Source organism: Nannospalax galili, unplaced genomic scaffold, assembly GCF_000622305.1.
Source record: "Nannospalax galili isolate Female #2095 unplaced genomic scaffold, S.galili_v1.0 scaffold646, whole genome shotgun sequence".
NCBI classification, from domain to species: Eukaryota; Metazoa; Chordata; class Mammalia; order Rodentia; family Spalacidae; genus Nannospalax; species Nannospalax galili.
The window spans coordinates 1454962-1478236 of NW_008355279.1; the positions used below are offsets into that span (position 1 = coordinate 1454962).

Here is a 23275-nt window from a genome sequence, read left to right on the forward strand (position 1 = left end):
CTTTGTTTCAATTTCATTAATTTCTGCCCTGATTTTTGTTATTTCTTCTTATCTGCTGGGTTTGGGTTTCTTTTGCTGTTGCTTTTCAAGTGTGTTGAGTTGCAATGTTAAGTCATTTATTTTTGTTCTTTCTGATATTTTGATGTGGGTGCTTAGAGGTATAAACTTCCCTCTCAGACCACTTTCAGCCTGTCCCAGAAAATTTTCAGGTAAATGGATGGAGCTAGAGAGTGTTATACTAAGTGAAGAAACACAAATGCAGAAAAGCAAGCGACACGTTCTCCCTCATTTGTGGACTGTAGCACCAATCCCTTATATGTGGTATATAAACTCTGATGTAACACCAGGAGCCAGGAAAAGGGAAAGGATACATGGAGGTAAAGCAAAAGAATTAACCTGAAAGGGGGATAGTAGGAAACAGATTAACCTGGGGTGGAGGTGGAAAAAGTGGGAGTATTTGGCAGGGAGGAGAGGAGGAGGGTACATGCAAGGGGCCATGGTGTGGGGGAGGGAGGATAGTGGGAGTCAGGTGGTATTGAGGGGAGGGTGGGGATAATGGGGGCACTGTGACTAGGGGAGGAGGAAGGAGAGAGGCCAGATGGGAGAAAAAAGAGTAGAGATGAATGAATCTTGGGGGACTAGGAAACCTAGAGGGAAAAGTGATGCCCTCAAAACCCTATGAGAAATGCACATACAGTGTCTGAACATTAATTCATATGTATACCTGGGAGCTGCTTGACAAAGCACACAGTGCCAGATAGAAGAGAACTCCCTTAGAGTGGTTGGTGAAGGTGGTCTAGGAGACTCTCAAAATAACACAGGATATTGCCAAGCCTCTTGGTTATCTCCCAGAACTAGTAAGACCCTATTGTTGAAGACAGGACATACTTAGGGTATAGGACTTGAAACAGTGGAGCAGGAATTGACCTGGAAGCCTTCTAACTGAAGTTTGGCTATCATAACATTAGATGATGATATGCAAACTGCCAAGGGAGAAAAACAATCAATGGTCCAACACAGCCCTAAAGCCTAATAATCATAATGACTGGCATGGCAAACTACCTCTACTGGTGCAGTAGTGGTACTGTTAACTGGGGGCAATCAACAGTTATCTAATTGGATTTAAAGCCCTCTCAATGGGAGGGAACTCCTGGGTGACACTGTAAACTCAGCCAAATACACATGGCAGGAGAGGACACAGGTCCTAGAGAAAACCCTATCTCTTTCACATCTTAAGACAAATTAAATTTCTTACTATATGCTAAATATCGATCCTTATATTTACAGACAAGCATACCGTACACCATTCATCAAAGAAGCTTCGTTTGCAACAGATGGAGGCTATTGCAGTATTGCACATCTGGTCAGACACAGAGAACATATGTCTGACAGATGCTCAGTACTAGGTGACACATCCATAGTTGAACCTCTACAACTAAGGCTCATGGAACATAGCGGAAAGAGGTAGACAGAAAACAAATTAATCCCTCAACTCTCACCAGTAAAGCTTCCTTATACAACAGAGTGTGATGCATACAGAAAGCCACAACTGTTTTAAAGAAGAGACTGTAAAGTGTAGGATAGGACTCCTATATGGAACCTCATCCATCCACAGGTCAGGGGCCACTGCAGAAGAGGGGACAGAAAGATAGTAAGAGCCAGGGCTGCTTCATGAACACAGGGAAGCAGAGGCGTTCAGGCCACTGGAAACTCACACATGTGAACTTGTAACAATGGTGCCATCGAGCAAGCACAGGACCCATGTCAGCTCAAATAAACAAGGGCCCAAAGGGGAGGAGAGAAATAGGTGGATAGGTGGCGGGCCGGCACTAGACTGAGATATATTCAAGACTGATTGCTGCTGGGTGAGGGAGAGTATGACTTACATACGATCACTAGATGGGCTGACTAGACTCCAATGGATGCATTTACACTGAAGGACATTTGCATACAAATGACTGAATGAATAGGATTTACTATGTATGGCAGAATATATGATGAGGTTCAGTGGGGGGTATGGGTGAGGCATGGATGGGAGGGGGTCTAAATTTGATTAAGAACTGTAGCATGAGAATGAATAGGATTTACTATGTATGGCAGAATATATGATGAGGTTCAGTGGGGGGTATGGGTGAGGCATGGATGGGAGGGGGTCTAAATTTGATTAAGAACTGTAGCATGAAATTACAAAAATTCAACAAAAAATATAAGGAAAAAAGAGAGATGCTGTGCTGAGAATATATTTGGTATACATAAATTATTTTGTCTGAGCCTTAGAACACTACTATAAAGTAATGCTTTTATTAAGTTGACTTAGTAACTAGAACCAAGTACACAGTATATTTAGTATGATAAAACAATTTTACATATAAAAGAGTACTAGTTTTTCTACAGCATTCTAACAAATAACTACAAAATGTTTCCTAAAGTTGTTGAGGAAATAAGTATTTTTTCAGATTTTGGATAAATTATTATTATTATTATTATTATTATTATTATTAGAGACAGGGTCTCCCAGTAGCCACAGCTGGCCTTGAACTCACTATGTAGACAAGGTTGGCCTCAATCTCAAAGAGATCTGCCTGCCTCTGCCTCCTGAGTGCTGGGATTAAAGGCATGTGCCACCACACCTGGCTGTTTAAATTATTTTTATACTTTCAACTTTCCTATTAAAAATGTCTACTATATTGCAGGCAGTGTTCAATGCTATTGGAAACATAAAAAGAACTGAGTGATTTCTCTACTTCCCAATCAGAACACCAAACAGTACATGCTAAATTTTGGGATGGCTCAGTGGGCAAGAACACTTATCTCCAAGACTGATGACTGAGTTTGATTCCCAGGATCCACATGGTGGAAGGAAAGAACTGACTCCCACAGGTTATTCTCTGACCTCCACACATATATGTACACACACAAAGTGTGTGAACAGTTAAGTGGAAACTACAAAAGTATGGAAATCCTAGAGATGGAAAGTGCAAGTGGAAACTTCTGATAGGAGCACATTAGCAGACTAGAAATGAAGAAAAAGAATCTGAGAACTTACAAATTTTCATCATTTTTGTTTAAATTATTTTTATTTATTATTTGACAATTCCATACATGCAAATAATGTTTCTTGATCATATGCACCCCCATCTCTGCCCTCTCATCTCCCCAGGAACCCCTAACATATCCCTCTCCCTGCTTCATGTCCTTTTTATTTAACCCATTGAGTCCAGTTAGTGCTGCCTGTCAGAATGTCAACTGATTTTGTTGGCTTGATCTTGGGCAGGTAACCATAGCTGCAGTTAGTTCATGAGTTAGGCCATGTCATACCCTGAAGAGCATTTCAGAGCACTCCTCCCCATTCTCTGGCTCTTACATTCTTTTACCTCCTCTTCCATGATGTTCCTTGAGCCTTGGTGAGGGTGTAGTGACATAGATGTCCTGTTTAGGGCTGAGCACTCAAGAGTCATTTGTTATCAGGTCTCGGACCAGTTATGAGTCTCTGAATTAACCACTGGCCACTGCAAAAAGACACTTCTCTGACCAAAGATGAGCAAAGATGATAGCAGCACTAATCTATGAGTATAAACATAAATATTTAGAAGGCAGTTTGACAACATGTTCATTTAGCAAAAGAACAACATAGTAGGTTGTCTCCCACCCCAAGGCCTATGACCTCCAGTCATGGGCTTTTGACCAAGTTAGTAGTGCTAAGCATAAAACTCCCTCCTGTGGAACAGGCCTCAAATCCAATCAGAAAATGGTTAGTTGCCCCCCAACACCCACCCATACTTAACAGTCAGACCACTATTGCACCAGTGGGTACATATTGTCTGGCAGGTCAGTATTATAGTATGCAAGATTCATTGCTGGTTAGTATCATTGATGCCTTTTCTCCCCCAACAGCCTGCATAGTACTTTTTAGCTAGCCAGCTGGAAGTTTTCAAGCCAGCTCCAGCTTGATTTCTCTGTGTCTTGCAACCAAAGTGTATGGTGTCTTCAGCAATAGGGTCTTAGCATCTAGTTCTGGTGGGCAACCTAGAGCAATGGCAACAGGCTGTGTTGTTTTGAGGGCCTCTTCAGCCTCCCTGACGAATAATTCATAGGGTAGTGTCCCATGCTGCCACTGAGATTTTCATTTAATAACCTGTGTCTTCTGGGGAAACATTGTTCACCCAGGCATGGTACCTGTGCTCAAACTTTTTTTAATTATAATTTTTAATTAGCTTATAAAGTAATGGGTTTCAATAAGAGGTTTTTATACATCATTGCTTTTGGTCAACCACCCCTCAACTCCTTCCTCTCACCTATCCCCCTGGTTCATCCTTGCTCCCAATATGCCCCCTCAACTTCCATATCATACGTGTTCTACTATCCTCTTATCCCTTAAGATCTTTCCCCTCCCCCTCTTATGGGTCCTTTCTAGCTTCTTGACCTCCAGAAACAAGCCAAATTAGACACACAAACCTAAAAATTCAAAGCTAGGACCCACATATGAGAGAACACGTGGCATCTGTCTTTCTGAGTCTATATTACCTTATCTAATATATTTTCCAGTTCCATCTATTTTTGCACATATTTCATAATCTTTTAACTATTTTTTATGTATACAACTGTTATATAAGTACACCCATGTCTTGCAGTGCCTGAGGAGGCCTAAAGAAGGCATCAGATCCCCTGAAACTGGAGTTATGGATGGTTATTAACCATCATATGGGTACTGGGATTTGAACCCCGGTCTTCTGCAAGAGCATCCAGTACTCCTAAGAACTGTGTCATCTCTCTAGCCCCCTCATAATTTTATTTTTATTTTTATTTTATGTGTATGAGTGTATTGCCTGCATGTATGTGAATGCAGCCATGTCATGCAATGCCACAGAGGTCAGAAGAAGGCTTTAGATTCCTCTGGAACTGGAGTTAAGGACGATTCGTAGCTGCCATGTGGGTGATGGGAATCAAACCCGGGTCCTCTGCAAGAGCAGTCAGTGCTCTTAACCGCTGAGCCATTTCTCCAGCCCCTCATAATTTCATTTTTATCTAATCTACTGTTTGTGTCTTTTGACTGAGGAATTGAGGCCATTAATACTCAGGATTACTATTCCAAGTTGTATGTTGATTCCTGCCGTTTTGTTGATTTTGCAGTGTTTGAGTTTTTGGGGGGGAGGGGTTTTCTCTTCCTCTTTTGCTTAGTAGTATTCTAGCATAGTTTAATCTTTCCTGTGACCTCATGGATGGTTATGTTTTTCTCTTCAGTCTTAAGTATTCCTTTAAGTATCTTCTGTAGAGCTGGCTTTAGGGGTCATAAATTCCTTTAGTCTACTTTTATCATGAGAAGTTTTTATTTTTCCTTCAATTATCACAAACAGCCTTGCTGGGTACCTAGTATTCTAGATTGGGAGTTGTTATCTTACTGAACTTCAAGTATAGCATTCCACGCCCTTTTGGCCTTTAATGCTTCATCTGGATAATCTGGCCTTTACTTGTGACTCAGTGTTTCTCTCTTGTCACTTTCAATATACTTCCTTTGTTCTGTATATTCAGTGTTTTAATTATAACAAGATGAGGGAAAGTTCTTTTCTGGCCTTCTCTGGTGACCTTAACTGCCTCCTGTATTTCTTTTCCTAACTCTAGGAAACTTTCTGTCACAAGTCTTTGAAAACTCTTCTATGCCTTTAGCCTGTAAATTTGGTCTTTCAGAGGGTGTGTATCACTTGGAATTCCCACTGGTACCTTATTATTTTATTTTTGTCCTTGCTGAATAATTCCAGTTCCTCCACCTCGTCCTTCAAGAGGCAGTTTTTTGTTATTTGTTGTTGTTTTGGGTCTTTCTGAGATAGGGTATCCCTGTAGCCCTAGCTGGCCTGGAACTCACTGTGTACAACAGGCTGGCCTTAAACTCACAGAGATCTGCCTGGCTCTGCCTCCTGAGTGCTGGTATTAAAGGCATGAGCCACCTTGCCCAGCTGAGAGACAGTCTTAAAACAACAATAAAAATGAACAAACAAAAAAGCTTTCACTCTGGCAATAGTTTTTGGAGAAAAGACTATTCATATGGGAAACTGGGAGGAAGGTAGAAGACTACTGCAAGTGACAAATGACACTAATCTGAATTCAGAAGCAGTAGAGTGAGTACCAAGGGGTTAGACACGAGATGTGAGAAAATCAACAAGATTTACTAGCAGTTAGAAGATGAAAGCAGTGAAAATAAGGATCTGGAAAAGTGACAACGTGAAGGGCAGAGAGTCTAAGAATAAAGAAAATGAACAGGTCCAGAAGTGGGGTAAAGGGAGGATCATATATTTCTTTGAAAATGAAATCAATTTACTCAGCATGCCTGAATATAAAGCAAATCTCTCTAAAATTACTCCTCAGAAGAAACATTTGGGGGGCTGAGGAGATTGCTCAGTGTGTAAGAGTGCTTGCACACAAGCATGAGGGCTGAATTCAAATCTGTAGTACCACCACAAAAGGCCAGGCATGCCTGTTAACCCCAGTGTATGGGGGAGGCAGAGCCAGGAGGATCATAGGGACTTGGTGGCCACCAACTTAGATACAGGTTCAGTGACAGTGATGGCTGGGCATAGTTGCACAAGCCTTTAATCCCAGTACTTGAGAGGCTGAGGCAGGTGAATTTCTGTGAGTTCGAGACCAACCTGGTCTACACAGTGAGTTCCACGCCAGCTGGGGCTACAGGGAGACCCTGTCTCAAAAAGACCAGAGAGAGAGAGAGAGAGAGAGAGAGAGAGAGAGAGAGAGAGAACATCTGACATCCTTCTCTAATTTCTGTGTGTCCAGGGGTGTAGACCCACAAACACATGTGTGTATACCACACAAATACATACAAAACACATATATACATAAATATACACATAAATAAATTAATTTTCTTAGTGCTGAGGAGATAGCTCAGACAGTAAAGTGCTTCACTGGCAAGCATGAGGACCTGAATTGGAGCTCTAAAATCCATTTTTTAAAAAGTGGAGGAGCTGGAGAGATGGCTCAGCAGTTAAGAGCACTGGCTGCTCTTGCAGGGGACCCAGGTTCAATTCCCAACACCCACATGGCAGCTAACAACTGTCTGTAACTCTAGTTCCAGGGAATCCAAGGCCCTCTTTTGACCTCCGAGGGCACTGCACAACACGGGTGCACCTACCTACATGCAAGCAATACACCTATACACATTAAATAAAAATAAAATTAAAAGAAAAAAGAAGTCAGACACAGTGGCATGTGCTTATAATCCCAGCACTAAGGGGTAGAGACAGATAGATCTGAGACTCATTGGTCAACCAGCCTAGCCTACTTAGCAAGCTGCAAGCTCAAAAAAAAAAAAAAAAAAACCAAAATAGACTATCCTAAGAAATGGCTCCTCTGGCCTCCACATGGTGGTATAAAACATGTACACTACATATACACAGATATGTACACATATCCAAAGGTTTTTTAATTCTGTTTAAGTTTTTTTAATATCATTGAGAATTTCCTAAATTTCTATATTTTGTTTTTGTTGTTGTTTTGCTTTGTTTGCTTGCTTGCTTATTTGTTTTGGGACAAAGTCTCACTGTGTAACCTTAGCTAGCCTAAAACCATGTAGATCACACTGGCCTACCTCTGCTTTGCAAGTGCCAGGATTACAAGCATGAGCAAGCCTCCATACCCAACAAATTTCTGTATTTTGAACAAATTATTCTGGGCAAAAGACAAGTAGGCCAGAAACAATCTCAAAGTACTGCTAGGTTGGGGTACTACCTGCTGGAAGGATCTGGTTTAAAAAGAGCAAAGAAATGTAACAAATTTTCCTAAAAAGATACCTCACATTTATAAGTTTGGATGTTATAAATATTAAAAAGTAATGCAATAAGTAATTACATTGTGGAGAATATAAATATGTGCCCACAGAACAAATTAAAAAACAACTATCCTAATACTATACAAGCAGAGATTTGTAACAGGAACCCTCCCTCATTCTTTAGCCTCTGGCCCAATCAGGGACCATTTCAGTGACTACTCTGGGGGAAGAGGACTTGACTGATGCCTTTGAGCCTGTTCAACCAGGCCCTCTGGGCTTCTCTTGTCTTTCATAATGGCCCAGCCACAGGAGGTTCAAATTCTGACTATCCATGACATAAGCTTACCAGGCAAGGCCTGCAAGAATGATTTGCAGTTGACCTTTAACTGCCATACCAGCCTCTTCCTTTAGATGAAGAGGGTGGTACTGGATGTCCACAGATGATGAAGATGTTGATGACAACAGCTGAAATTTGTTTAAAATGTACTATGCCTAGACACTCAAGAGTCTAGATGCTTCCTATTAAGTATCTTAGCTTATTCTGTGCTACAATAACAGAATAATAGATTGGGATGTCCTTCCTTTTATAAAGAAAAGTATCTTAGTTCTCAAAGTTCTAGAGGCTGGAAAGTCCAAGGTGACCGCTAGGCATTGTAGTGTCACAGCATAACAGAAGGCACCACATATGGGAAAGTGTTATTATCTGAATCTGAACACCTGGCCTATAGCTTGTGGCACTGTTTTTGGAGAGTGTGAGGCCTGGCTGGCAGAGATGGGTCACTAGAGGTAGGCCCTTTAGGGCTATATTTCCTGTCTGGCCTTTCTGTCCGACCCTGCAGTGTGACCTATCTCTGCATGCTTCCACTCCCACTGCCATGCCTTCTCCATCAAGATGGGTTGAAATCCCCTGACACTGTGAGTCAAAACAAATCCTTATTCCCTTAAGCTGCTGTAACACTGATGAGAAAAGTAACTAACACAGAAGAGAAAAAAGGAAAAACAAAAGAGAGGAATCTACTCCCACAATAGGCATTAATCCATTCCTGAGGGTACAGCCTTCATGACACCATCACCTCTTAAAGACCCCACTTCTCAATACTGTCGCACTGAGAGTTTAACAGATGAACTTTGACAAATTTAAACTATAGTAGCATTAAGTCATTCAGTAGTCTTTTTTATTATTTTTATTTTATATGTATGAGTGTACTTCATGTATGTAAGTGCACGCATGTCATACAATGCCCTCAGAGGTCAGAAGAGGGGGTCAGAGTCCCTGGAACTGGAATCATTTAAAGAGGTGCCTGCCTACTCAGTTGAGAAAATTCAGAAACTAAGACTTCAAAACTTGCTAAAATCAAATAATAATAATAATAATTCAGGGTTGGAGAGATGGCTCAGCAGTTAAGAGCACTGGCTGCACTTTACAGAGGACCCAGGCTCAATTCCCAGCATCCACAAGCCAGCTAACAACAGTCCCTAACTCCAGTTCCAGGAGATTTCCATACCCTCTTCTGACCTCCATAGACATTGCATGACAATGGGTGCACTTACATACATGGTGCAATACACTCATGCACATAAAATAAAAATGAAATACTTTTTAAAAATAAATAAGTAGTGCTCACTTTGGCAGCACATATACTAAAATTGGAACAATAGAGATTAGCATGGCCTCTGCTCAAAGATGACACACAAAATCATGAAGTGTTCCATATTTCTTAGGATGGCTGGACCCTGTCCAACTACAACATCCATAAGGAGTCCACCCTGCACCTGGTGCTGTGCCTGCGAGGTAGCATCATTGAGCCATCTCTTCGCCAGCTCGCCCAGAAGTACAAATGCAGCATGCTGATCTGCCAGCAAGTGCTTCGTTTGCCTGCACCTGCAAGCCATCAATAGCTGCAAGAAGTGTGGCCACACCAACAATCTGTGCCCAAAGAAGAAGGTCAAGTAGAGCTGAGGCAGCCTGTGGGTCATGACCCCTGGGACCCTAATAAAGAACCCTCTGGTAACTGGAGTAGCAATCAATCAATAAAAATCACAGATGTTGAGAGGGTAATGAGGCTAGAATTTAAGCATAGAGCCTCACTATTAGTGTATGTTAAACTGTCGTTAACTGACTTAACCAAGCAGTTATGTAGCCCATATGAGGAGGACAAGAAAAGGAATAGTATAAAAGAGTGAAATCTTCCATTGAAGGAAATCTATAGATCAAAATCTAAGTTTGAAAATTCAAAATTTATTCATATATGCATATTATTTAGAAATATGAAGACAGCCATTAGAAATAAATGAAAAAGTTAAAAAGCAGTTGACTTTGGAACAGACTGCCAAAGAAAGGGGGAACATGACAGGAGAATGCCACTTTTTATCATAAGCACTCTAGAAGTCTGATCTTTTATACCATAGGTAAATATAATTGATAATCATAAAAATTAAAGTTAGGGGTCTGGAGAGATGGCTCAGTAATGAAGAGTGTACTACTCTATCAGGGAACTGGATTAGGGATCCCAGTACCCATATCAAGTGGCTCATAAATGCCTATAACTATATATGTACACATACACACAGAGAAATAAAAATTAACTTTATAAAGAAAACTGATATCAACTTTGATGAAACTAATCAGGGCACATCCTAGTTTGCTTTTCTTGCTATGATAAAACACTGACCAAAGCAACTTGGGGAGGTTATAGTTCATCATTGATGGAAGCCAGGACAGATCAAGGCAGAAACCTGGAAGCCAAAACTGAAGCGAGAGACTATGGAGGAATGTTGCTTATTGGTTTGCTTCCTCTGGCTTGCTCAGTTACTTTTCTTATATAGTCCAGGCCCACCTGCCCAAGGGTGGCACTGCCCACAGTGAGTTGGGTCCTCCCACATCAATCAGCAATGAAGAAAATGCCCCACACACATGCCCACAGGCCAATCTGATGGAGGAAATTCCTCAACTGAGCTCACCTTTTCCTAGGTATGTCAAGTTGACAACAGAGCTATGACAGGGCATATGACTAAGTCTTTGTCTTTAAAAATCATATGATCCAGGGGCTGGAGAGATGGCTCAGTGGTTAAGAACACTGGCTATTCTTGCAGAAGCCCCGGGGTTGAATCCCAGTACCCACATGGCTGCTAACAACTGTCTGTAATTCCAGTTCCAGGGGATCCAACGGCCTCTTCTGTCCACGGGCACTGCACAACACAGGTGCACATACATGCATACACATTAAAAAATAATAATAATAATAAATAAAATATTTTTTTAATCATATGATCCTGCCGGGTGTGGTGGAGCATGCCTTTAATCCCAGCACTCGGGAAGCAGAGAGAGGTGGATCTCTGTGAGTCCAAGGCCAGCCTGGTCTACATAGTAAGTTCCAGGACAGCTGGGGCTACAGGGAGACACTGTCTCAAAAAGACCAGAAAAAAAAAAATCATATGATCCTAATAATAAAACTACCAAGAAAACAGCACATAGAAAAAGTCTTTGTCTTTAAAAATCATATGATCCTAATAATAAAACTACCAGGAAAACAGCGCATAGAGAATGCCACTGCTAGGAGTCATGAAGGTCTATCTCAAGACTAGGAACTGTGACCAGAATTCCTAGGAACCAACTGAATTTGTGGACCACATATCCAAGACACAGGCAGGTTCCCTAAGGCAAGTCAGAACACAGCTTTCCCTGGCTGAGGGGAGAAGGGGGAGAAAGGGGACCAGGGGACTACAAAGGTTTCATGCTTGTAACTAATTTGCCTGAGCTACAATCATAGTTTAATTACTAACTGGCCAGAACCCTTGAAAGCATAAAGACATTATTCCTTTAGCAATGAGAATATTTGCAGGGTTAAACTACAGAAGAAAGGTCTTGACTATAATAAGAGGCTGCTTTGTGGATTTTGAGAAAATCATAAAGTTTTATCTTGCTATTAATAGCAGCATGTGCTGCTTTAAATTCAAAAGGGATGCTGTACTTTACAGGGCTTAGAGCAATAAAGAATAATAGAGGTCATTTGAAACAGCTACACTATCCTCCCCTTCAAGATAGAGGTGAGGACTGTTGACTACTTTCAAAGGGGCCTATCTGAGTACAAGTAATTTAAGTAGGTATAGGACAAATTCCAAGGTAAACTTTCTGTTAATCTCAAACCACTGTCCCTTTGTATCCCAAATAGAGCTAAGTAATAGTTATAAAGTACAATAATGTGTACCAGACACTGATTTCAGTGCTTTGTATGCATTATTCATTTAATTCTCCCAAAAATCTGCTAGGGAACTAGGACTCTGTGCGTGCTGGGCAAGTGTTCTACCACTGAGCTAGATCACCATCCACAAGGCCTGGGTTTTTTGAGACAGAATCTCACTGCTGTAGCCCAGACTGCCTCAAAAATCAATCCATAGCCCAGCTGGCCTTGAGCTTTGACCTTCCTGTCTGCCTCAGTGCTAAAGATTACAGGCCTGCATCACTCCCACCTCCAGCTCTAGCAATAATCCTGATGGAAGCATTTTTATTATCTTCATGCAGATGAAACTGAGGCAGAGTGGGTTAAACAACTTGCCCAAGGCCACAAAGAGTACAGGCAATGGATTCACAAGTCTGGAACCCATATACCCACCAGAAGCAGTCCACCCCTGTAAAGGGTACAGCAAACCTTTAAAGAGAGACCCCAGGGTCTTTCTAAAACAGTTATGTACAAACAGGTCTTTACCTCCTTGCTCATGATTGCTGATCTCTCAAATAACCAACACAGTGTTCTAAGGGCCAGCTAAACAAAAATGCACTGATAACAAGCATTCCTACTCACAAGTAATTCAGTCAGGAGTTACTACAGCATAGCAGTAAAGAGATAACATTTAAACTGCCAAGATAAAACCACTCCCTAGGCAGGCTGGGTTGCCTGCCAAACCTCTCTGCATTCTTCCTTGACAGTGGATACAGAATCAGTTAGGGGCTTTTTTTGTTTTGTTTTGTTTTATGTAACATGAAGCTATTTCTTAAGTTGTTAAAATAACTGAGGGGGAAAATACATGAAAGAAAGAAAAGCTAAGATCATCCTTTGCTCTGCTCTACTGTGTACTAAAATCTGGGCCCATGAGATAGATGGTTCAGCAGCTGTCTCTGTCTCTGTCTCTCTCTCTTTCTCTCACACACACAAATATAAATTTTTTTAACAATAAAAAACAAAATCTTTATCTTCCCGTTGCAAACTGAAATTCTCTAAAGAGCCTACATCTATATTAAAGGTTCTGCAGACACCTTGACATTGACTAACTAGAGCATTGTGATTACGGAAAGATGGAAAGCTACAGATCACAAGCCAGAATTATCTTATGCTATTTTAAACACTGTATTAGCCAAAGACTTTAACCTTTGTATCTGATCTAACATTCTCCTGACTAATAAACCTAGAATATATCACTAAGCTTAGGAGACTTCTAGCCTCCATCAACCCTATAAGAATGCTACATCTGAAACCTGTAGCCTGCCTACCCAATGTTCCCAACAATGCAATTGGTAAACAGACTGACTGGATGACTTTCTTTTGTTCTGTGACTAAAAGTTACAGTGGAACATGTCATTCCAGGTAACTTGAATCCATGTTCCCAGGCCACAGTCACTCATATTTAACTAAAAATAAACTATTTTTTAATTTATTTTAAGGCAGTGGTATTATTTTATGTTGATGCTACCAGAGCGTGAAAAGGAAACAAAGATTCACCTCAAACTTATCTCTGGATTCAGTTTAATCTTAAAAGCAAATGTAAATGACTGGCATCTACTGACAGTAAAGCACTGACAGAATAAAGGCCAAGCGAGGCCTAAGGACAGGTGGGATGCAGTCAGCAGCACTCCCTCAGAGCTCCAAAGAACCCCTATCCTGGATCCCCGCAGACCAGAACTATAGGGTCTCATTCAGATATTAAGGAACACATGGCTGCTCAGCACTGATATAACAAGACTCATAATGCTAAACACTCATTCTTATGCAGCTTTTAAGGCAGCACATCTGCACAAATGTTCTGTCCCAAAAAAAAAAAAAAGGGATTTCACCAGGCGTGGTAATTCACACCTTTAGTCCCAGTGCCTAGCAGGCAGAGGCAAGTGGATTTCTGTGTGTTCAAGACCAGCCTGGTCTACATAGTGAATTCCAGGACAACTAGCTGGGGCTACAGGGAGACCCTGTCTCAAAAAGACCAAAAGAAAAAGAAAAAAAAAATAGAAAAAAAAGACTTCATCTAAACCCTGTAATGTATATGGCACTGCCAAACTCTACAGACTGACACCACTCTAGTGTGTACAAAGGACTTAAGCAGTGAAAGCACTTGGGTGAAAGTCTAGTTCAATTCCTATCAAATCCTTCCTTATTGATAGATAAAAATGTTGGAGAGAGCGTGCGGTGGAGAGCACAAGCAGATGAGGCACAGATAGAATTCTCAGCGGGATACAGATTTATTTCGCACGGGGCCCCTTTCCCTTGGGGAAGGGAAAGATGTCAGGGAAGGGAAAGATGTCAGCCCACGGGCTGTGAGCTGGGACTTTATATATGGGGGCTTTAGGGTGTAGAAGGGGGAATGTTTGAGGGAGAAATCAGGGAGGGGGAAGCAGGAAAAGCAGATAGGATTAGGGTCTGGAAGTGTTTACTTTTTCCCTCTTAAGATAAGAGAAAAGCTGTTGTGATAAACAACTTCTAAAATCTCTGGTTAAGAGGTAGAATCTGCTTATCTTATCTTTGGAGATCAGAGGAAAGGCAGGCTGCTTCTCAGCAGAGTTTGTTTCCCTTGACTTCAAAGGTCAAGGTGAGGTCCCTGTTGGGGAGGGGCGAAACTGCTGCTGTTTGGAACCCTAACACTTATGGAGTACAAAAACAATGGATTCTTGCACAATAAAGATTCATTTCCATTAGTGCTGAGTCTTTAATTTCCTATTTTCCCTTCTGTTAGAATTCATGATTCTTACCAGGTGTGGTGGTGCACAGCCTTTGACCCCAGCACTTGGAAGGCAGAGGAAGGCCTGGTCTACATAGTAAGTTCCAGGACAGCTGGGTACAGGGAGACCCTGTCTCAAAAAGACCAAAAAAAAACACCCAAAAAAACAAAAACCAACCAAATAAAGAATTCATGATTCTGGTTACTACAACTCACTAATTAACCTGTTATTTACAACCACTGCACATGGAAAAAAAACATTAAGCAGTATTAAACAATTCACTCTGAAATACATACTATGTTGATGGGCCAATATGGATGAAACATGCTACAATTTTGATTTTGCAAAATTATTTGGGCTAGGCACACATGGTGGTATCCACCTTTAATCCCAGCACTCAGGAAGCAGAGACAGGTGGGATTTCTGTGAGACAGAGGGAGGCCAGCCTCACTCATCTAGTAAGTTCTAGGCCAACTGGGCCTACAGAGAGACTCTGTCTCAAAAAATCAATTATGTAATGAGACCATAGTAAATTTAAAGAATAAATTATATTCAGCTGTAAATGTTTAACTTTTCAGCTCTTGAGCTGGATATGGTACTTCACACCTGTAATCTCAGCACTTGGGAAGTGGTAAGTAGAAGGATCTTGAGTTCAAGGCTGGCCAGGACAACAGAGCAAGGCCCTGCCTCAATAAAACAAGGCTGAGGAGATAGATGGCTCAGCAGGTCAAAGTGCTTGCAGAGCAAGCCTGATGACATGAGTTCAATCCTCAGAACCCATGTAAAAAGCTGGATGCCCTGGAATACATCTGTAATCCTAGTACTCCTACAGAGAGTTGGGTGTCAGAGACAGGAAAACCATCAGGAAACTCAAGGGCTAGCTAACCTGGAGCACAAGCACAGAAAAAAAGAGATTGCCTGAAAAATAAGCTGGAAGGAGAAAACTAACTCTAGAAAGTTGTCCCCTGACCACCACAAGCACATGTAGACACATACACAAAAAAACACCAAATGAGATATTTAATAAAATAAAACTCAATCTTTTAAAATAAACTACTTATCAGGTTTTAGTGTGTTCAAAAAGTTCTGCAGCCATCATTATATAGTTCCAGAACATTTTCTTTACTTTTCCAAAGGAAAGTCTGTATTTATAGTAACTCTTATTCCTCCCTCCTACCAATAACCCACCCTCTATCTTTATAGGACTGCCTATTCTGTGCATTTACACAAACAGAATCATACAACATGTGGCATTTTATATCTGAAATCTTTATTTAGTATGTTTTCAAGATGCATATTGTAGCATAGGAGTATTGCATTCATTTTTTTAAACTTTTTAAAAAACTTTATTATTTTTATTTTACGTGTATGCGTGTATTGCCTGCATGTAGGTAAGTGCACCTGTGTCATGCAATGCCCAAGGATGTCAGAAGAGGCTGTTGGATCCCCTGGGACTGGAGTTATGGACAGTTGTTAGCTGCCATGTGAGTTCTGGGATTTGAATCTGGGTCTTCTGCAAGAACAACCAGTGTTCTTAACCTCTGAGCTATCTCTCCAGCCCCATATTTCGTTCATTTTTATGATTAAGGTGAACAGTTTTCTTATGTTGTAGCCCAGAAATTACTCATTCCTCTGAAAAGCGTGGGCAACAGACAAGCAAGGGGCACCCTGGGAAAGAGAGATGGAGCCAGCCAAGCCACTGCGGAGAGTTAGCGGGGCAGCGAGATTGGAATGGAAAAAGCGTGCATAGGGCTACCCAGGCAAATGGCAGTGTCCCGCAGGGTATGGACATGTGATGAGACACTTAAGACCATGGGCACAGTTCATGAACACTAATGGATACTGTGGATGAGGCTTGAATGATGTGCGGGTCCTGAGAAGCCATTTCTTTGTAAGTCACCCCACCCCTAATGTCATAAAAGGGTACCAAACCCAAACTAAAAATGTCTTATGTTAGTCTGTGAGCCCTGGGGCCTCAGAGGGCACACACACAAGCCTGCCAAAAAGGAAAAGGGAAGAAAATGTAGTGCAACAAATTGATGTAGTCAGCAGGATAAACGAACTACTGGAGTCCTGGAAGAACTTGGGATGTGGGCCTTGGAGAGCATCGCGGTGCCAGCAGCATCTAGTGATCTGATCAAAAGGGAGCCGGTTCAGATTCCCAAATCTAGAAGGGCTGAGATGGCGCTGCAAGGAGTCCTGTGAGGTAATGCAACACATCCAGGAGAAGCTGGCTGGAACCGAGAGGAAAGAGGAGCCAAACCCCATAGGCTTAAGGGGGCTAGCTATGCTCATGTGCATTATACAATGGATCATGAAATATGCAATTAGAATGATGCAGGCCATGCAGACACAGACAGAATCAAAGGGGAAAATTCCAGGGCCACAGCTGTGCTGTAAATGTCAGGAAATAGCTCAGTTGCTGAAAAAAATGGAGTCTACCTCCACATGGATCTGAAAACTTAAGATTACAGAGAGCCTGGAAAAAATCTTACAAGAGAGGAACCCACAGAGGGGGCGTGGCCACTTTGCATAATAAAAGATTTGCCCAAGGAAGAGGAAGCTGAAAAGGCTCCGAGGTCCTGGAGAATTCAGTTTCAGCCTCAGAGCTTAAGAGAGAGAAAAAACAGGACATTCTAACTTGCGTGAACTTAAAGGATCCAGGAAAAAAGACACATAGTAGTGAAAAACGAAATGACCTAAAAATAAAAGTATCTAAAGCTGCCCCTCAGATTCAACCTTTGATACAAAAAGAAAAAAAAAGCTAACAGAACTGTAACTAGGAAATACTCCACACTGGAGCTGTTAAAACTAGGAAAGACAAAACAAGTGATCAGAGAGCCCTTCACTATGTGGTTCATGATGGTGTGGGACATGGGAGCAAATAACGTCAGTCTAAGTCCTTCAGAAGCTTTACAGCTGAGTTATATAACCACCCATCCATCCTTGCGACATAGGCTATTCAACCTAGGCCAATGCAGGGGGAAGCAGTCCCTAATGGGATGGCTGGTACAAGACATCATCACCAAGGGAAACTCCCATAAATAACAAAGACTAGAGGACTATAAAGGAGGGACAGGCATTACTGAGAGAACTAGGTATGAGAAAAGCAATATATGATGCTCAGTTCACTGGGCCAAATAAGACTGTGTTCACCAGAGACATAAAGGAAAGCTTAACTCAACTAGGACCTCGAGAATGATATAGAGCTTTAATGGTTTTGCTAACTATTTTAATGGAACAAGGTCTTTGTAAAGTGAGAGGCTTTAGCAAATCTAAGTCACTCAAACCAGCGTGTAAAACACGTCTGTAAAATAACAGAACAACCTACAAGAGATAAGACCAGACAAAAGAAATGGTCCATTTGGGTTACTCAAAGACAAATGTGGCAAGATTTATGTCGAGCCCAAATTCCCAAAGAAAAAACTGACAGAAAACCAAATTCTATATTATGGAGTTTCTGGAAGGCTTTAAAACTGAAGAACAGCTTACAAAAGGCATTCAAAGGATAAAAACTGTTCCAGGGGTGGTTAAGGATCCGCAAAGCAAAAATAAAGTGCATTTCTCTCCTGAGAAAGGCTATGCTAGGGGTGGAGGCAGTTTTTCCCACCAGAGCCTCCCGAACAGCTAGGTATGGTGAATGGAGAAACGACAGATATGGGTACAGTCAGGAGGCAGACCCAGGGCCTGCCTGACTGAGGGAACCAATAAGTGCAGCAGAACAAGAGAAACCCCCTGCCTCCTTAGCCCAGAGCCGGGTCAGGAACTGGAGCCAGCACTTGTAAGTGTATTGAGGATAAAAGAATACAAAGAGACTCCATGTAAGATCCCCAGAATGTGGAATGACTCCAAAGGGATAAAGATAGTAAAGAACTAACCAAATTAATGCCTCTTACCCATGCTATGGTACCTAACAAAGATCTATGGAGGAAGCAATTAATACGAATGGGTAAAATCTTTCCATACTGTGTTAGACCTTGTCTATGACTGATTTAATATATGATGTTAATCTTTGAGTGTGTTACAGATGTGAAACTCATCTGAAAGATACCTGAAGAAACAAAGACCAGCTATAACTGTAAGATTTTGGGGAATTTTATGGTTGGGTGAGATAAAAACAGATGCTCCCAAAACTATACCACTGTTAAGAAAAGCTACAGTACCAGGGGTGGGCTGCTCCCCTATGAGCTGTTGGTCAGAGAGAGATCCTAGAGGTCCTCAAATTAACCAAGGCTATTGCCACTAAGGTCAGTTGTACACTAGAAAGGTTGGTAAAGCCATGTTGCTGAAGACACTGCATGATGTGAGCACAGGAGAAGAAGAAGAGATGGAGCTGAGACTAAGCCAGAAAACTCCATGCCACTGGATGGATGGCTTTCATAGTGCCAGAAGGTGCTATTAAGATGGTTGGAGAAAAAAGATCCCCTATGATTCTGTTCAACAATGAACCCCGCATGCTACACACTATGGACATGCCAAGCAATGCCTGCTAGTGCAATAATGGCTTGACTAACATACGTACAACTGGAAAATTTCTAATTGGATAAGACCCGCTCCTAGGGGTGGCACACACGTCTAGTACTGTAGACCAGGCCAACCCCCTGTGTCAAGAAAGGCTATAGGCCCCAGCATGGAAGCCATTCCAAGTATACTGTTTAATGAATATGTTACACCTACTAGGATATCTTCTAGACATTTGTATTTACATTTATGTTTGTTTAGATGTGTCTACTTCCTTCCATTTGTCTTCATAGTAGGGAAAACACCACTGAGGTAGATCAGCAGCACATCTTGAAGATGAAGGATGGGGAGGCTCAAGAGGTCACTATCTCACCATGATACAAGAGAGATCGCCCTGCATCTGTCACCCCCTCCAAGGCTCAAGGAAATTCGCAAAAGAGCCAGAGGGAAGGGTGGAGTGTAGCCTGGATATTACTTATTTCTCCAAAAAGTGTGGGTGAAGGGCAAGTGAGGGGCATCCTAGGAAAGAGGGGTGGAGCCAGCCAAGCCGCTGCTGGGCAGAGAGATTGGAATAGAAAAAGCATGGGTGGGTCCACCCAGGCAAATGGCAGCATCCCACAGGGTATGGATATGCGATGGGACACTTAATACTGTGGGCACAGTGCACAAACACTAATGGTTACTGTGGGCAGGGCTTGAATGATGTGCGGTCCTGAGAAGCCATTTCTTTGTAAGTCACTCCACCCCAAATGTCACAAAATGGTACCAAACCCAAACTAAAAATGTCTTATGACCCCCTGGGGCCTCAGAGGGTGCACATGTGAGCCTCCCAAGAAGGGAAAAGGGAAGAAAATTTAGTGCACATATGGTCACTAGCCATTTATATAACTTCTATAGAGAGATGTCCATTGAAATCCTTTGCTAACTTTTAAATTGTTATCTTTTATCAAGTTTCAAGAGTCTATGTATAGTCTGGAAATTTATCCTTTAACGTATATGACTTACAAAAAAAGTCCCATTCTGTGGATTCTCTTCCTTTTTTAAGATAGCATGTGCATGTATGTGTTTGGCACTTGCAAATACACACTTTGTAGAGTCAGTGCTCTTTTTCCACCTTTACACCAGTTGGGAGGATGGAATTCAGGTCATTAGGCTTGTATACCAAGTGCTTTTATCCACTGAGCCATCTTTGTGGTTCTCCCTCACTTCTTTTTTAATTTTATTTTTTCTCTTTCTCTTCACTCTTAAACATCCTCTTGGAAGCACAAAATTTTCAACTTTTTTTACACTATATTATTATTATTATTATTATTATTATTATTTTGGGGTTTTTGAGGCAGGTCTCCCTGTAGCCACAGCTGGCCTGGAACTCACTATGTAGACCAGGCTTCTGCCTCCCAAGTGCTGGGATTAAAGGCGTGCACCACCATGCCCAGCAAAATTTTCAACTTTTATGAAGCATTATTTATCTATTGTTTTTGTTTAGACTTTCAGTGCCACATCTAAAAAGCCACTGCCTCATCTGAAGTATCAAGATATACATGTATATTTTCTGCTAACAGTCCTATAGTTTGAGTATTTGTCTTTAATCCCTTTTGAATTCACTTTTGTGTACATTATGAGGTAGGAGTTAGTACTGTTCTTTTTCTTCTTCCAGCATCATTTGCTACATATGTTGAAAAGACTTCTTTTCCACACTGAGTTGTCTTGGCTTGCTTGTTCATCTTAATTTTTAATATTTAGAAGAAAAACAATATTTTGAAAACAAAGTTTATTTTTATAGTTTTATAGACATAATTGTTATGCTATAACACGCACAAACTGCTCAATGAGAAGTTCCGATACATGTATGCACCTGTGAAAACATTGCCATAATCAAGATTGTGAACATATCTACCACTTAAAGATCACTCAGGCCTCACCATGATTTCTTCCTCCTGCCCCTCCCCAGGCAACTGCTGATCAGTAATTTATACTTTCTGGACTTTTGTATATGAATTATCCAGGATATGTTTTTTTTTTAATTTTTACGTCCACTTTAATTTATATCTTTGGTAAAAAATTATTCAGATACTATGCTTCAAACACAACTACTTTTTAAAAGATAGTACATTTTTTCAGTTTTTGGTCAAACTGAGAGAAAGGACAAAAATTTTCTCACATACCTTCTGCACCCACACATGCACTACCTCCCCCATTTTCAATATCTCCCACCAAATGGTATATTTGTTACCTATGAATTTACACATCATAATCACCTAAAGACTGCAGCTTATATTATGCTTTGTTTAATTATATTGCATTATCTGGCTGTATCATAACATTTCTCTATGCACGCAAGGTAGAACATCCTGGTCACCTCTAAGTTTTTGTCAATTGTGGGTAAAGCTGTAATAGACACCAATATGAAGGGTTTCATGTAGATGTAAACTTTCAACTTGACTAAGAAGCACAACTGCTAGATTGTATAAGAGTATATTTCATTTTTGCAAGAAATTGCCACACTTTCTTCCAAAGTGACTGTACCATTCTGCATTCCACCAGCAATGAATTCCTGTTGCTTCACATCCTCACCACCATTTACCACTGGCAATGTTCCAAATCTGGGTCATTCTATTAAGCACATAGAATCTCACGATTCTTTTGAAATTTCTCTTTTTCTAATGATATATGTGGATCATTTTTGCATATGCTTGCTTGCCATCTGCATAGTTTCTTTGCAAAGTCCTATAAGGTTTTTGATTTGGGAAGAACTGAAAAGTTGACAATATTGAGTCTATCCAGGAACATGGAGAATCTCTGCCTTTATTTGGTTCTTATCTTTCATGTTTTCCTCATATAGTTCTTATAGATACTTTCATAGATTTATGCCCAAGTATTTTATCTGGGGAGTACTACTGGTATTGTGCTTTTAGCTTCACAAATTATTTATACTGACTATATTTATTTACTTATTTATTTTTATTTTATGTGTATGAGTGTTTTGCCTGCATGTAAGTGCACCTGTGTTGTGCAATGCCCATGGAAGTCAGAATAGGGCATCAGATTCCCTGGAACTGGAGTTTTGGATGGTTTTTAGCTACCATGTGGGTACAGGGAACCAAACATGTGTCCTCTGCAAGAGCAACCAATGGTCTTGAAATCACTAAGCCATCTCACCAGTCCTCTGGATTACAATTTTTAAATCCTCAGATCACTGCTATGACTAGATCCTGTTACCAGAACACCACAATGTCTTGTTTATAATGATTTTCTGAAATAATGGTAAAAACTAATTTTATTGGATAATTACATAATGATTTACAAATGTCTTTATTTTGCTTTATTACTCATCCAAGCATAAACATACCAAAAGAATACTAAAATACATGAAATAATTAAATCCCATCACCTCTGGCATTTTGTTGGGTTTCAATTATTTAATATTTGAATGTATATATTTTCTAATTTTGTTATGAAGGTTTATTTGCCAAGGGAAAAGCACATTTTAATAGGTTTGCTTGCTTCTTTCATAGTTCTAGGAATTGAACCCATGGCTTTGTGTATGCTAAGTAGGCACCCTACCACTGACCTATTCCTAGTCCCCAAAGCATAGTTTAACATTTTTAAAGTTTTTATTAGCAATTTAAAATATTTAGAACTCAACAAGCTTCTTAGTTTCATATGGGCTCCAAATCACTGTATTTTTCCATTTCCCTCTCTGGCTTCCTTGGAAGCCTGACAAACTTTCTGGAAAGATGAACTCTCCAATGTCCAAATACACAGCTGCTCCTTCCAAGGCCAGATCCAAAACTGACCAGGACTGCCTGGTAAGCATCACCCCAATTAATTATTAATGCCTTGTAACCTTTGCATAATCCAATCTTTTCCTTTGCACTGGAGGAGGCTGCTTAACTCCAAAGCCTGCTATCAAAAGAAAAAAAGAAAGAAAGAAAGAAAGAAAGAAAGAAAGAAAGAAAGAAAGAAAGAAAGAAAGAAAAGAAAGAAAAAGTGAATAGATATCCTATGATCATTTAAAAATTATATGCACACAAACACAAAACAACAAAAGTGAATATGAAAAGAAGAGTCAAGGTAAAGATTTTTCTTGATTTACAAATATTTATTATGTA

At 40.7% G+C, this 23275-nt stretch overlaps 1 protein-coding gene and 1 non-coding gene across 3 annotated transcripts in view; one reads left to right on the top strand and one right to left on the bottom strand.

Annotated features, from left to right (window-relative positions):
* Slc16a10 (solute carrier family 16 member 10) overlaps nt 1–23275 on the bottom strand; it is a 133346-nt gene that overhangs the window by 59358 nt on the left and 50713 nt on the right. The window lies entirely within an intron of this gene.
* On the top strand, nt 9395–9496 carry LOC115067591. Its single transcript, XR_003846979.1, has one exon. It is a non-coding gene; the product is annotated as a U6 spliceosomal RNA (small nuclear RNA).